At 44.4% G+C, this 15,929-nt stretch overlaps 1 protein-coding gene across 2 annotated transcripts in view; it reads right to left on the bottom strand.

The window, feature by feature from the left end:
• tncb (tenascin Cb) overlaps window positions 1-15,631 on the bottom strand; it is a 63,754-nt gene extending 48,123 nt beyond the window's left edge. Inside the window, exon 1 of one of the 2 annotated variants that reach the window (XM_080467403.1) lies at window positions 15,397-15,631. The gene's annotated coding sequence lies outside the window, so the exon portion shown is untranslated. The remainder of the gene's footprint in view (window positions 1-15,396) is intronic. The other variant, XM_080467404.1, reaches the window with a different exon arrangement.
• Window positions 15,632-15,929: the final 298 nt, after the last annotated feature.

The raw sequence follows: 15,929 nt of genomic DNA, 5'->3' as shown, positions 1-15,929 counted from the left end.
TGTCCTGTCAGCTGTGGGATTTTAACCTGCAAACGTCCAATCCCAAGTAAGCTCCTCTAACCTCTAGGTTATGAAAAAAGGGGTACAATTGAAAAATTTTTGTACAAGTCATTAATGTACAATAATGAGCACAGTCCAGTCAATGGAAGCGCAGAGAGAACATGCAAACACTGTGTGTGTGTGTGTGTGTGTGTGTGTGTGTGTGTGTGTGTGTGCGTGTGCGTGTGTGTGTGTGTCTGTGATAAGACAGTTAAACTTAAACTTAAAAAGTTATAACCTCAGCTAAACTTATTTCAACCTCAGCTGTTTAGAGGTTTTTATCATTATTACATCCATTATGGGGCTACATGATATCAATAAAGCTGTTTTGTTTTGCAATAAGGACGAGTCACAATAAAAACAAACACTTACGTAGACGACGATACCGAATTACTGCCTTGAGATATTTAGTTTCACATAACGGTACTTTTCCTCTGTAATTCAGTAACAATGTTTTAATGAAGACATTTTTGGGAAAATATCTGCAATCAATTACATCTTATGCCATTTGAAACACACAGTCAATGGAAACACAAACAAATTGAAGCTACGTCACTATTTTGGGGGGAAATATTTGGACAATCTATTCCATGTGAATAATGCATGTGAGTAACGTGAACCCATAACGTCCGATCCATTTCTGCACAGCTGATTTTCCTCTTCAGTTTAATGTGAAAAACATTTCAGCTGCACGCAGAGGAGCACGCTTCCTGCAGGCGGCTTCTTCTTTTCTCCTCGTCTGCAGCGCCGTCTGAAAATCTCTACCGTAGTCCTTCATGTAAATCGAGAGAATGTATTAGTTTCACACGACGGAGGACCGATCAAGATAAAGAGGAGACCCAGGACTCGTCCAGTCAGCACAAACTCCCCCCATAAGACACAGGACCGCCCCCCCCAGTGTTGCTCTTCTCTTCCTGCGGCGTGTTTCCATCCATCATTCACACAAACTTTTACTTTCCTTTGGTTTTAAAGATTGATGAGCAGATGTGTGTTTTTCCTAAAGGCCGGCGACTAACTGAAGATTTTCAGGAGAATCGTTCGTCAGTCTGCACACATCAGGTACTCCTGTTGAATAAAGGCAGTTGGAAACTCGAAATGCTTATTCAGTACGAACATGTGGCGTTATTTTCAAACGCTTGCTGGTTGTGTTTCTGTTTCTTGATAATCCATTATTCATGTAGCTTATCTTAGCTAAGGGATTGGCTCTAATGCTCCGTGGCCCTGAGCGGAATGACGCCGCAAAGAAGATGGAAGGATGGATGGATTATTGATTTCATCTTATATTCATGACTGGTTCTGTTGTCATATAAGTTTTGTTTAGTTCAGCTTGAGTTTGTTATGGTGCGATACACCAGTTCAAATGAACCGAACCACCAAAACCCTGAAGTGCGTGTTTCGCAGAGACGGCACTTCTAAGAGTTGCGTTGTCTTTGAGGAGAACGGCGGCCATCTTGGAAAATGACATAAAATATGAGATAAATGTCTATTTTCATGTCTAGATTGTTATTTTACATGCTTTTTATGGTTTGGTAGTTGTATTTTGCTATTATCTATTTATTTCAGCAAGTCTTTGTTTACCATAATTATTTTAGTCCACTGCTGACAGTTTATTTAGACTTCATATCAGTTCTGCCAGGTTCAGTTTTTGAACCATGACTTTGTTAGAGAGGGGGTAATGTGCCAGCCAATCTTAATTTTGGTATTATTATTATATATAGTTTCTATTTTGCAAGTTGTAATATTCTGTAATTGTACCATCTGTCAAATCTTAATCACTTTTTCAGTAGGTTGTACACCAATGTTTATAATCCAAGATGAGTTTTCATGCCAATTTTACAGCTTGTTTCATAGTTGTAACACTTTTTTTTCTCCCTTCCATTGGTTTGCTGCACTAACGTAGGTGTCACAGCTTTCAGCGGGCGCTACACGCAGGTTAACTCCATCATCGCTGCTGTCCACCTCCGCCGAGACCTCGACCATGTGGCGGCTGTGAGATAAATCTAAACGGAAAGCCATTACCTGGAGGGCGCGGAGCTACGATTGGTTATCTGTGCAAGTCCTTTTGAAGGGGAAATGCAATTTGTTTTGGTAAGAAAGAAAGGCAAAAGTTATCGGTTTGTGGGTTTTTCTCCAAACAAGCGGAGTGACACGGAGATGCAGTATTTCCACAGGAGGGGCGGAGAAGAGTCGAGCAGACGCCGCGCCGAGCGTTCGTCTGATAACCCGACAACAAACAAAGTGAATAATGAAGCGGCGTGCCCCACTTGGTGCGTAAAAAAGCTGTAAATATTCAATGACGACAACTACAACTCAAGTCCCACGACTGTATGTTAAACAGGTCTGATAGGACGCTTCCCTTTTTCAATTCTGAAGAATTTATCAAGCTTGCCTAGTTTTGTAGGTCACCCATGACAAAAACTCAGCTTGCCTCCTTTGGTTCAGAATCCAAATCTGGGTCGCTGCGAGTGAGGACTGAATGAGGGGGTTATTGTCTGAAGGCCCCTTTCACCTTGAGATACTGTCACTCTGTAAGCGAGCAGGAAACGGGCCTCAGCCGCGGACGCTCGCCGCCATGTCAGGAAATAAACGTCTATACCTCTGAACGGGTGATTTGACATCAGGAGGAGCCACAAATCGGACAGAATTGAAGTGATAAACATATCCATCACAGTCGAGTCGGGCTTCGGCGTGGAGCAATTCTCCCGCGTCTACGAGCAGGTGAATATTGATCTGGCTCCCGGATCTCCGCCAAGGTCAGCGCCGGAGAGATAGCGAGTTGCTGAGGACAGCAGAACCACGGTGAGTTATAATCGTCAAGCGCAGAAATGAATTTCCAGGAAGAGGCGCGAGCTCGGGACGGCTGCTCAAAGCACGATCGATGCCTTGGTTTGATGCCGCTTTCAGAAAGAGGTTTATTTTTCTTTTTTCATTTTATCGCCTCATGCTCGCCGTCTTTCTCTGTCTGCCTTTTTATCCGCCTTTTTTTTTATGACCGATGTGGCCATCGTTGTTGGGCTGAAGTACACAAAAAAAAAAAAAATGAAAAGAGAAGAAAAAGCTGCCTGACGGCAGAATGAAGAAGCAAACTGCTCACTTGATGGGCGACGGAGGGAGGAGACCGGGCGGATTCAGTCCATGTCATCGCCTGTCTGCAGGTAGGAATGTCTGGCAGTTGGGGTGTAAAAATGAGACAATTCACCAACCCACCCGTCCAAGAGCAGATTTTTAGATTTGAATAAGCCAGTGATGTAGTGGTGAGCACTGTTGCCTCACATCAACAAGTCCCTTGTTTGATTCCAGGTTTGTATATTCTGCTTGTGCATGTGTCGGGCTTCTGCAGGGGCTTGAAATTCACACCAGCCTCTGTCTCGGTGTTTACCCCGTGATGTTCGAGGAATCTCTATAGCTTTCATATCTACCTTTTACCCAATCAACTGAAATGGACTTTATCTCCTCATTGCACGAAATTGCATAAAACACATACAGGGGATGGGTGGTTGGCTCAAAACATGGGCATACATAAATCATTGCAATCAACTGTCTATGAAGGGTAGTGTTAGGAATTACATATTATAATACAATGATTACTGTAACACCATTCTTGTAGCCACATGCTAATTTGTCATTAATTCTGTCATACATGACAACAGCTACAGAAGTCCTGTTTCTTCATGTGTAAAGCTGAAGCTTTTGTCTTAAATATCCTATATCATACAGTTTTTCAACACTTTCAGACAGGCGTCAGAGATTCCAACAACATTGTATATAAAGTGAATTTCCCCAATTCCAGCCTTTGTCCTAAATTTCAGCCAGTCTAAAAGTCCCTCTCGTGAGCTTGACTGAGAACAGACCGTTTCTGTGTCCGTACCTTCAAATGGTAATGAGCTGTGTCGGTCTGAAAAAATGGCACCTGCTCTTAATTTTAGAGGGCAGAGCTCATCTACCTGTGTGAGGTTCAAAGTGAGTATCCGCTACCAGAGGGAGTGGTTGTTTCCCCACATGATGTCATGAAGGGAAAATCGTTGATTCACCTGTATGAGCACACGCTCACTAAAAAGTGGAGCGAGTATGTGGAGGAGATGAGAGACTTTCTTCACTTCTGGGTCCTCACAGACAGGCTATTGGGACACATATTGTTGTTGGAAAACCATGAGAAAGTGAAGTTGAAATCATTTGGGACCTTTAATGGTTACTTTTCCCCTAAATTTGAAATGTATGGAATCAATCGTAACTTTGGAAAATAACTTCATTTTAAATTTCTTGCTTCTATTAATAAAAACTATATCATTAAAGTATACATACACATATATGAAATTACATTTCCAAGATTACCTAGCACCAAATTTCAAAGCAGCCGATTCAAAAATGGTTTTAAGTAAAAGCTTTCAAATTTGTAATTTGATTCAGCATCCTCACGTGGCCAGCTGGAGGAGTGTGAAAATGTTGGTTTCTTTCTGACTGAAGAGAGGATGAGTGGTCATCTATCATTCTGTATTTGACCTGGTGATGGGTCCATATTGCAACCTGCCCTTCACCCAGAATATATGAAATATACCCCAGCTCCTCGCAACCCTATCTTGGATAACTTGTGTATAAAAGACTGATGGATGTGGCAGCGATCCGGTCAGGCCATGACATCGGGTCACAGCTAATTGGCTAAAAACAGGCCTCCTCTCGGGCTGACAGATACATATTTCGGGCCTGAGTCAGGTTCAGGAGGTCAGCGAACGCTTCACAGAGCAGCATGAATGACTGTAACTAATCTAAGCTACCAGCTTGTGAGGAAACTGTGCAGCCCTCGCAAATCATCCCACTGACACTCCCTGCTTTTTGGAGACGTAGCTGGGAGACTGGACCACCCAGTGAGGTAGTGATTAGCATTATCAGTAGACCGCAGGAGTGTCTCCTGTTTAAACCCAAAGGTAATTGAGCCCCGTCAAAGACAAATTTCTGACATCCTTTGGGTCAGACAATAAAATTCTATCTATCTATCTATATATCTAAATGTTCAGGGTTGAGTTTGCATGTTCATTAAACAAACTGACTTTACCCAGTGATCTAGATGATGACAAGAGCTAACATTGATGGCTTTGTTTGAATGGATGGATGGATGGATGGATGGATGGATGGATGGATGGATGGATGGATGGATGGATGCATACATGCATGTATGGATGGATGTATGTATGTTTGAAAAAGTGAATGAATGGATGGATGCATAGATGGATGGATGGATGGATGGATGGATGGATGGATGGATGGATGGATGGATGGATGTTTGAAAAAGTGAATGGATGGATGGATGGATGGATGGATGTTTGAAAAATTGAATGGATGGATGGATGGATGTTGTCCAGTTGACTTGTGCCTACATACACATGAAAAAAATATATGTGTCCATCAAACCATGTCAACGTCATTGCCTTGATACTCCTATGTGTCCAATGTGTTGGAATGTGTATTTGGAATTCAACCCTACAGAGGGCGCTGCTCTAAATCAATACAGTGATCCAAGAAGAAGAGTAGATTTCCTGATAGATTGAAAAAATCAACACTAACTACAATGGAAACAGCAGGAGGTTGAACTGAAGGTAACGTTGAGAACGAAGCACAACTAGACGCAGTGTTGCAGGACGCGTTGGTCCATGATTATGATACACAGCCGTTATCTGAACATTGCCTCCATTGGTTATTCAATCCTAATGTAGAAAACTGTTCCACGGTTACAGGAGCCACGGATCCGTTTGTCCCAACAACTGATACCTGTGTATCTGTGAGTCTTATCAGAGACTAGTGATGCAATCAAGACCACCACACCTGAGACCGAGTCAAGATGAAGATCAGAACATCTCAAGACTTTAAGGGACTGAAACCTTAAAGTCCTTGAAAATGTCTCCAGACCAGACATTACTTTACCCCAATGAAAATGTTTGTGTTTATTCATTTACAAACAAGATAAGAGCTTGTTTGACAAAGTAATTATTTACCAAATCAAATTGTTTAGCAACAAAATGAAAAAAAAAAAAAAAAAAGGTTTTTGCTCCAAGACAATATTTTAGTCTCATTGTGATGCATAATAAAGCATCTTATCCATCACGCTCCAACTTTTCACTGAATGATAATCGAGGTTCTGCTCTGCATTTTCAAAAACAAAAGAACATATTTGAACCAAATGACAAAAGAGGTCTTTGAAGTTTTACTTTCCGAAAACAAATAAGCCATGGAGTTCAATTAAAAGCAATTTCATCAGCAGAGGCAAGTTTTTCTTGAAGGAATTCAAGAAAATTGCCGGAAAAATAGAAAGTTCCACATTGCCCTATCTGCCCACTTCGATTTCCCTTCGGAAAACGAGATGATTCTGGTGTCAGCCTGGCTTCACAGTCAATAAATTCCACCTCTCCTCACTTTCTTTCTCTTTGAAGAATGAAATCTTTCCGTTTGGACTGAAGGCGCTGCTGAGAAATCAATGAAGCATATCAATATTTTCATTACAACTTTCTCTCTACGCTATCATTATTTCCCACAGGGTCGGGGAGGGAAAAAAAAAGAAAAGAAAAGCAAAATAAGAATTTGACTTGCTAAACACGAGGGAAATGGTGCGGGGGGGGGGGGGGGCTGTTTTTGATGGATGAAAAGAGGACTGGTTTCATCAAAGCGAGGCTGTGCTCATTGGCTCTCCGCTGTGACCCCATTGGATCTGATGACACAGATAGTGGGGGAGTGGTGGGGGTTAGTGTGTTCCAGGCTGATAAGGTGGACGGGGGAGGCTGGCTGGGAGATACGGGAGGAAACACTTATCTGGATACTCTTGCGAGAGGAGTGCTCTGCCAACGCCGAGCCGCTATCGCGCCGGGACGAGCCGGCGGAGTGATTCGGAGGGCCGAGCCGACGTGTCTGACTGATACCGCCCCCCCCCCCCCCCCCCCCCCAAAAAAAAAGTCTATTTCATTCAACCAAAACCAATTTCAAACTTTGACACAGAGATAACGTGGGAAAACGAATGTTGACGAACGAGCGCGCTCATTGGGTCAATCCCGAGGCGCACGCTCACATCGCCGCGCCGTGATTGTGCCCGCCGCGAGGCCCATCAATATTCTTTATGGCTCTTCCCCCGACGCGCCGCCGTCTTGCGCTGCCGTTCTCGCCGGGTCCAGATGGAGACGTTAGACGCTCGTCATTGTTCATGAGCTCTTTAACATGTCGGGTGCCGGTGACCTGCTGTTTATTAGCCTAACCCCTGTGAGCCGCGCAGGCTTGGCAGCCTTTACGGCACGTCCACCTGCTGTTCCCTCCAGACGCTTTGTAATTTTGCGCTGCCCTGCTCTTTCTACCCACATCCCCTCCTCGGCTTACGTGCTGCACTGCAATTACTATAGAAATCCGACTGGTACCTGCCGGCCGCCGCAGCCTGCGCCGTGGCACTACACAGAGGTATTGATGTCAACTCCGGGGACTCGTCTAAACTTACCGTGTAACTAACACCTTCCCTCTCAGGTAATCAGCTGCAAGGAGAGAGAGAGCAATCTCATTGCAATCTCAGACGAGCTTCGGCCAGCAAGATTGTCTGGGGAGCTTTTGAAAGTGTAATCTAGAGGTCAGGAGCAGGTTTCACATGTGGCGCTGAGTATTTGCACGGCTCCTTCTGGGATCAACGTGGATTTTCACATTTCGGTTTTGCAATCATTCACACCTCTTAACGGGCTGTAATTGATTATTTCTCAGTGCAGAGTTATTCTGAGTGGCACGAGAGAACGAGAACGAGGACATAGGAAATAAAGAGAGGAAATTTTAAGCGCGCCAACACAGTTACAGCAACGAACCATGTCAGATACTGAAAATGAGCAAATGTATGGAGATCAGACCGAGAGAGAGATTTGTCGATCGGCTACCATGACTGTCTGGAATGTTTTCCAACGTGTTACCTGCAGGTCAGGAATTAGTTTCATGATGTTTGTGGTCCTGATGTTTCATCCATGAATAAATCCATCTGTTTACCAATTATAACTGAGAGCAATTTTTACTTACTTGTATGGAAACATCAATAATCCATATTTAATTTATGTGTTTTTACAGTTTTCAACACTCTCAGGCATGAGAAATGTACTATAAGTATGAGAATAAGGCTTATGACTCAGCCAGGATGATTGTCTCATTAGGATTTGAAAACATAATCTGGAAGTCAGAAATTAAATTAATCTGTTGCTTTAAGTTTTTGCAAATTGCTTTGTTGGTACACATTTTTCTTTCGCATTCATTCGTGAACCGAGGGCAAATTTTTCACCAAAGTTAATAATGACTCAGTCGCAGCTGCTTACAACGTCAGCCGTTACAAATATTAGACTGAGATGATTGATCATTGGGCTTTCACGTAAAACCTTTTCCAATTTAAGGAGTGTCAATTATGTAATACTCAGGGTTGTTTAATATCTGAAGTTATTAGTCATTAGTAGAGTTTTGAGAGGTGTGAGCACAAACACTGATGATCTGGTGAAACACAACCGGCTCCGGTCGCTCTTTGCGTTGGTGGAGGTCTGGACTACTACGTGGGATTATCATACCTGGGTTATCTGGATTGACAAACTCACTGTGATCAGTGCACAGTCACATAAAAAGAGGCGGGGTTTGAAGAACTCAAACACATCAGGCCAAAAACAACACTGTTGCTGCAGGCAAGGCCAGAAAGGAATTCTACCAGAAAACTGCTGATTCTGTTAATGCATAACTTTGTGAGATTATAGGATATTAATTAATTGGATAATACGAACCGACAGCACTCTGATCACTCAATTTCCCTTCAAGATGGCACAGATGGTTCGGACAGAGCCTCCTCAGTGCTCTTCCTTGAGTTTATATGAGTTGTTCTCAGGCTGAGTTTCCCCCGTGTGAGTGCACTTCGTGTTGGAACAAGAATTCCTCACCGTGACGACACGAGTGGCTCGGCCACGTGTGACCATTTTTATTAACTTCATTATTTCAGATCAACCTTTGTGGAGCTACACAATCAATAACAAGGACAATTATAATCCTTCAAAGTTCTCAGTGAGGGTTTGTATTTCATTATGTCAAAGGATTGCATCTTTCTCTAAAAACTCAATCATGATTTCCTAGGAACGGGCTGGTCGTTTTATAAAGGATCTGATTGATCAGGAGACGGAGCTTTCATCCTGGTCGATCACTTATCCAGAACATAACCTGCTCCGGAGCAGGTTAGATAAAACCCAGTTGACCTTGAAGTTTCCTCCATAAGAGAAAATCCTGCTGCGTAGTACAGCCTCAAGTTATGCCCCAACTATACGTACGTTTGAGCTTTCAGGCTGTCGTAGTGCGATGAGCTGTTGTGCACAAAGAACATAAAACTGGTGTAGTTCTGCAACTATTGTTGACTAATCCAGATTCTTCCTCAGACCTTCGTTTCCCAGTAGTAAACATTGCGCTCCCCATGTTGTTGTGCTCAGTCGTCATGGAAACATGATGCTCCCGCCAGTTAGTGCGCCGTCTGCTGCCACGCCATTCAAACTGTGTCGTGCGGCAAAGAAACAACCGCGTGTGACCGGCCTGAAGTGGCGGTCCCGGAGCAGTTCCAGGTTCTCCGCTGGCACCAGATTCCCCATCAACCGCCTCACGTAATCCGTGTTTGTATCAGGTGCACTTTATTGTAAACGTCACAACAACACAAAACAATGGAAAAACCTCAGAGATTCATTTATCCGCTCATGAACTCGGCGCTCCGCGTGTCGTCATGTTTGGTAATGGAAAATCTGACAGTCTGCCAGTTAGTGAGGCACAAGCAAATTTACATTTCGGTGGGCATCAAAATATGATCCTTTTTAACAACAATGAAAGCATCTAATGAACCAGAATTAAACTGAAAGGAAATATCCTTTCAATAAGTGAGTTGACTTGGGAAAGTAATCCTTTCTGTCTTCGGCGCAGGAAACATAGACCGGTGAGTAAACTCAGACAGCAGGACTGCGCCGTTTTTCATTCGGAGAACAGAATTCACCCCCTTCTGTGAGGAAATCGTTCCGATGTCTGAGGTGACAGAACGGTAAATGTAGACACTGCTGAGTCAACAGGTCCAGGTTTTCAGAGACCGCATGTTGGAGCACTTTACACTGGAGGTTTTATTGGTTGCTTCCATTCAGACAGCGTGGAAGAGAGTTTCTCTCTCTTGTAGAAAGGGAAGCGAGCATGTTGGCTGGGATACCCGGACATCTGTTTGTCCTTGTCTGTGATGAAAGCCTGAAGCGTGTTGCGTGTCCAAATTGGGAGTGCCTTCCATTCACACACTTGTATGAGCCTAATGACCCCGGTCCCCGAGGTCGGCTCTTCATTGGCTTCCCTGCTTTTTTTTGTTTTTTTTTTATCCCCTTTTAACCATTTTCAACAATTTAAATTGTCTGCCCCTCTGAAAAGATCCCCCCCATACACACACACACACATCTTGTCCCAGCAACATTCTGGCTCATGCATTCCAATGTGCGGGGTCACTGGTGGAGGCGAAGTGTCGCAGCGAAGAGTCTACCACATGTGCTCATCTATTGGCCGCCTCCAATGAAGAGCCCGGCCATACAAAGGCATCCCGGATCCCACAGCTCCAAGACTTCCACTCCTTTCCCGGAGCACATTAGCATTGGAGGGACATTAAAAACCATCTGGGATGGTTAAAACACTGGATTCCATTGAGTCGGGGGTCTTTGTTCTCCAGTGATGACTAATGTGACTCGGCTTGAGGGAGGAAAAGGCTGCAGTGGCTTCTGTGGAACATTGCTGTAAATTCCAATCCTTACAAATAATTACATGGACTCAAAGGGAAAGAGGATTCAATGGGGTCAATCAATTTGGTTCTGAGGAGAGTCGTATGACTTGAACCCTCTTTAGACTAGTTTTTCTGGGTAATTTTGTTTCTGTGGTTGAGCTTCTGCACGATTTTCAATTTAACTTCTACTTTTGATACCTGTCAGTTCTTCATTACCTTCACCGACAAAGTTAACCAAGAAGGCTATGTTTTCGTCTGCGTGAATTTATTTATTTATTGGTGTATGCATTTCACCAACTTTTCGTAAAAACTACTCACCCAAATTGCACGAAGTGTTCAGGTATGGTTTGTCATTATTCAAGGAACAATTGGTTAGAATTTGGGACGTTAACGGCTAAGAGTTTCCAAATAAATCTCAAAAAACTGCGAAGAAAGGTTTCCTATACAAAGTGGATGAGAGCAGCACCTGATGGAGGATAATTAAAGGAGATCACCGTCTGTTGCCATGGAGACGCTCCCTGCTCAGTGGTTCACACTGTGATGTTGCTACCTGGTCTTACATTATACTGAGAAGACTTGTAAGATGGCATGAAGCTCTATTTTCCTGCTTTTCAGCAGTTTTTGAGTTTAATGGTCGAGGAGTCATTTTACTTTGTCCTTAATTCCTACATTTTTACCATTCAGGTTTTTTCTTGTGTTTTGAATATTTCCAAACTTTATCTTGTGTGTGTTATTCAAGTAAAGTAACTGAATTATGATTTTGTTGTTGCAAGGTTTGGTGTTGTTGAACTCTGGGTTGAAATTGCTTTTTTCTTTAACGTGCAAAAATGCCACAAATTAATACTAACTATTTGTCCCGTGTTCCCTATTTCATGCGCAGTGAACACTTTGTTCGCTGAGCTTTGAGTGTATCTAAACTCCCATGCTCAGCACTGTACCCAAATGCCTCCTGTGCATTCGTAGTCAAACCAGCATCAGATGGAAATGGACATTTTTCTATTCATTCAAGGAACAAAAAATAGCCTCTTTTAGAGTAAACAACCCTTATTCAATCCACACTTGTTGCATTATTGTTCCTTACAGGCTGTATTGGAACATCGATTCAATATTCAATGTCATTTTTCAATTCAGTACATCATGTGGTCATGTACATATGAAGTGTGAAGTATGCTTTTAGTTAAATGACAAGGCTAAGATGCTGTCGTAAACACAAGGCCAAGCTTGTATTTGAAGACGTTGATAACAAATATCATACCCAATGTGTGTCTTTTAAATGCAACAGTCAGAATTCTTGGTCTTACTTGCAATATGCTCGAGCCAAAGCAGTTACGTCCAAGCTTTGGAAATCCAAAGTCAACCAAAGCAACAGCCTGTTACCAAAAACCTCATTCAGTCATTAAAAGCAAGTCATAAATGAGGTTTTCATGACTTCATGACGAGATGTGGTTAAAGGAAAAGAGCAGATTCATTGTTGCACGCAAACTAATTTTAACTTGCAAGAAGTGAGAAAATCTCAGTGTTTTTGGAAGGCAATTCAAACTTACCAGTTGGTGGCAGTACTGTGCTGATTTAAGATTCCCGATACAACCTGGTTAGTACTACATAACGTCATTTGTCAGCAGTTTAGAGATTCTTTAGAATGAATGAGAATGACAAAAGTAATACAGACTGTAAATTATGTTCTGCTGATAATAAAAGGATTCTGTAGACTATTGGAGGTGTGCGTAGCTTTAATGAGGTGGCAGGCAGCAACGCATGCCCTTCATTTGCCTATTCAGCATAAATTAGTAAGTACTTGTATCAGTACTCTGTATCTGCAAGTAGCGAAAGGTTGGTGCGCGTACTCGTTCTTTAAAGAAGTGGTATCGGCGAAATTCTACCTATTTTGTTTTGTTTAAGTTCAATTAAATTAAAGAATACAATAGGCAAATTGGGCTGGTCCAATGCATATCAAAGTATTTGAACTACACTGTAGTTTTTGTTTTTGTGTGCACGCTACATGCTTCAGTGTTTATACAGCCGATGTTCTCGACACATGATCTTGACACATGACAGAATGGTATTTGGATTGCCCGTCAGGAGGGTTTATCCTCCAGGAGCCATGAATCTCTGTGGGGTTTTACTACTACCCACAAGCTGAGGACCATCTGGACCGCAGGTGGTCGCGTCCGCCTCGCGCCGCAGTCCAGGTGAAACTTTCCAAACACGCCACCATAAATTACAACAAATCCGCCAGGACTTTACACGGCGCCACAAATTTCCAGAGTCAGCGAAACATTTTTTCCCCCCAGAAACAGGCGGTGCAGTCGAAGGAGGCAGAGACAAAGGGAGGAGGGAGGTGGTGGTGGTGGTGGAGGTGGGGGGGGGGGGGGGGGGGGGGGGGGGGGGGGGGGGGGATGGGGGGTTCTGGACCAGCCTGAATTAAAGATGACATTCATTTAGCCCCAACCAAAACATCTCTCCAGAGTCCTGCCCAGCGTGGGTCGCCATGAATACCCGCGATTATTGTTTGCTCTCAATCACCACTGGAGGAGCTAAGTGGGGTTAAAGACAGTCACCCTCTCGTGGAGCCGCGTCGGCCGCGGAGCGTTGGGAGCGAACAGCTGTCCAAACAAAAGGCCGCTCTTTCACTCATCATTATGCCGAGTGTCACCGTGTCGGGAAGCATCAGAAAACATTTCATGTGCCAGAGCGCGCATGTGCTGCCACTCACAACCCGAGCTCAGGGTGACGGTGATGAAACTGAAGAAAGCCATTTAAGATACCACGATCATGGGCCATAACATTATGACCACCAGCCTGGATCCCGTTCTTTGCTCCCAAACTGAAGCTTGAAACGTCGACCTATGGACTCTACTGGACCTCTGAAGGTGAGTCCCAACGTCACCCGTGTCCATTCTTTGGACATCTTTTAACCGAAACTGATCACAGCAAACCGGAAACAACCCCACATTATCATTAACCCCCCCCCCCACCAACACCACTTCACTGGTCATAATGTTCTGGCTGATCACTGTGGATTTACAGTCGTCGGATGTGGAGAACTGCAGCCCCTGCATCTCCTCATCACACAATTACCATCCAGCAGAGGCGGCCCTGGCATCCAGCGGGTCTCCTCCATCACAGCCCACCTCACTCCGCACCCCTCCCAATCCCCCCCCACCCCCAACCCCCACCCCCCCTCGTTCTCTCTATATTCTTTCTCCAAGACGCTCTTAAGGCTTCAACCTCCTTCCCTGCAAACAGCTGGAGGGGGCTCCCAGTGTAAATCTGTGATTAATCCTGCCTTCAAGAGGAGCACTTTCATCGCTGTTCAGATGAAACTCCTCCCTCCTCCAGTCTCAACACGGTCTCATAAGGCATTAAAAACTTTAAAATGGGAAATGTCTGCATTTACAAATTAAACTTAGAAAGGGGGAAGAATGCTTAACTAGCTCAAGTTGCTCCAGCCTGCAGAAGGTTCTGCTGACTCAGTGATGTTGGTTTTGACTCCTCTCTGCTTGAGTAGTTGATACTCTATAATTTAAAGTTTACAATGGACAAGTGTGACCTCGAACTGTTTAGGCCCCCGAAAAGAAAAAAGAAAAAACTGGCACCAGCCCAGAAGTGGCCTATCTGGCTTCGACACTCCATCCAAATGAATGGCAGCTTTATTCTCTAATCTATCATCAAACATCCTCTCCTTTAAGTAAATCTGTTTTTCTTTCTCCGGCGTCTTCCCCCTCCTCCCCCCACGCGCGGGACGCAAACAACAAACAAAATGAAGCTTGACCCGGGGACAGGCGGCTGCGACGCACATGGAGATGAACAGTCCGGCGATTGTGCGAGTGCATCACAGCGAGGCTGCCACTTTACAGCCGTGCGTGTGTGTGTGTGTGTGTGTTTCTGTGTGTGTTTGTCTGTGTGTGTGTGTGTCTGTGTGTCTGTGTGTGTGTGTGCGCGTCGAAGAAGCTGGGAGAGGAACAAGCAGCAGCATCTAATGCAGAGCAGCTGTCTGTCTCCCGGGTTACACAAGCCTACTGTCTGCTGGCGAGCCGTAAAGTGTACAGCTGGAGCGACTCCGGCGATAACGCGCAGCCGGACACACCGCCGCTCATCTGCGAGAATTCAACCTTCGTCGTAACCTTTTTTGTGCCCGATGTCCAGGAAGTAAAAAAAAAGAAAGAAAAAAAAGTTTTCACAGTAAAAGCCATAATTGGCACCCAGGTGCAGGCGGTAAAGAGCAGAGATGAAGGCTTGGAAAACAGGAGCAACGCATTACAGTAGCAGCTCGGATGAATGGAAAATAATCTCCTTCAGTGGCATTTAGCCTCCACTTTGCTCTCAGGAGATCAGAAAACTGTCACTTCAGAAAGATATTTGCACAAGAAATTGACATAATTAATTCAAACACCACCTGTGAATTCACCCAAAAAATGACCAAAAGAAAAAAAGAAAAAAAAAGGAAAAAGAAAAATCCCACTGGGAAAGTTTTAGCAGCACCTCGTTTCTGAGAACAAGCCGGAGAGGCGTGTGAAGTTCAAAAGTTCTCATTCAATTAAAATGTAATTAGCACTCATTCATTGGGCTTGCAGCAGCAGGTAGAGAAGGTGACTTACCTCTTGTGCAACGATGCCCACAGCCCGATGGGAAAATGTGCGGCAGCAGAAGAAGAAGCAGTAGAAGAAGAGGAAGAGGAGAGCCTTATCAGCCGGCAGCCGCCCTCGACAAATGTTCTCACCGGTCTGTATCTCTCAGAGCGCTGACAGCTCTGTCATCTTCCCTCCTCTCTCTGTTCTCTTTGAGTGTTTACTCCAGTCTACCTAGAGAGCCGGCTGATGGTGCGCAGCCAGTGAGAGAGGGAGAGAGAGAACGAGAGGGTGAGTTAAAGAGAGGGAGAGAGAGAGAGAGAGAGAGAGAGAGAGAGAGAGAGAGAGAGAGAGAGAGAATTCCCTTTCTCTTAAGCAGTAGATCCTCTGCGGTCAGACTCTACTCCCACCTACTGCTCTCTTTAAACGCCCCCACCGCCGCCGCCACCACCACCACCGCCGCTGCTGCTGCTACCACCCCACCCATTCACCCTCTCCAACAGCATTGTGACTGAAAGCGAAGGAGCTGAAACGGGACGCCTCGAGGCTCCAAGAGAGAGAGA

Source organism: Lipophrys pholis, assembly GCF_963383615.2.
Source record: "Lipophrys pholis genome assembly, chromosome: 7".
NCBI lineage: Eukaryota > Metazoa > Chordata > Actinopteri > Blenniiformes > Blenniidae > Lipophrys > Lipophrys pholis.
Note: the sequence above shows the minus strand (reverse complement) of the source record. Positions and strands in the feature narration are given on the sequence as shown.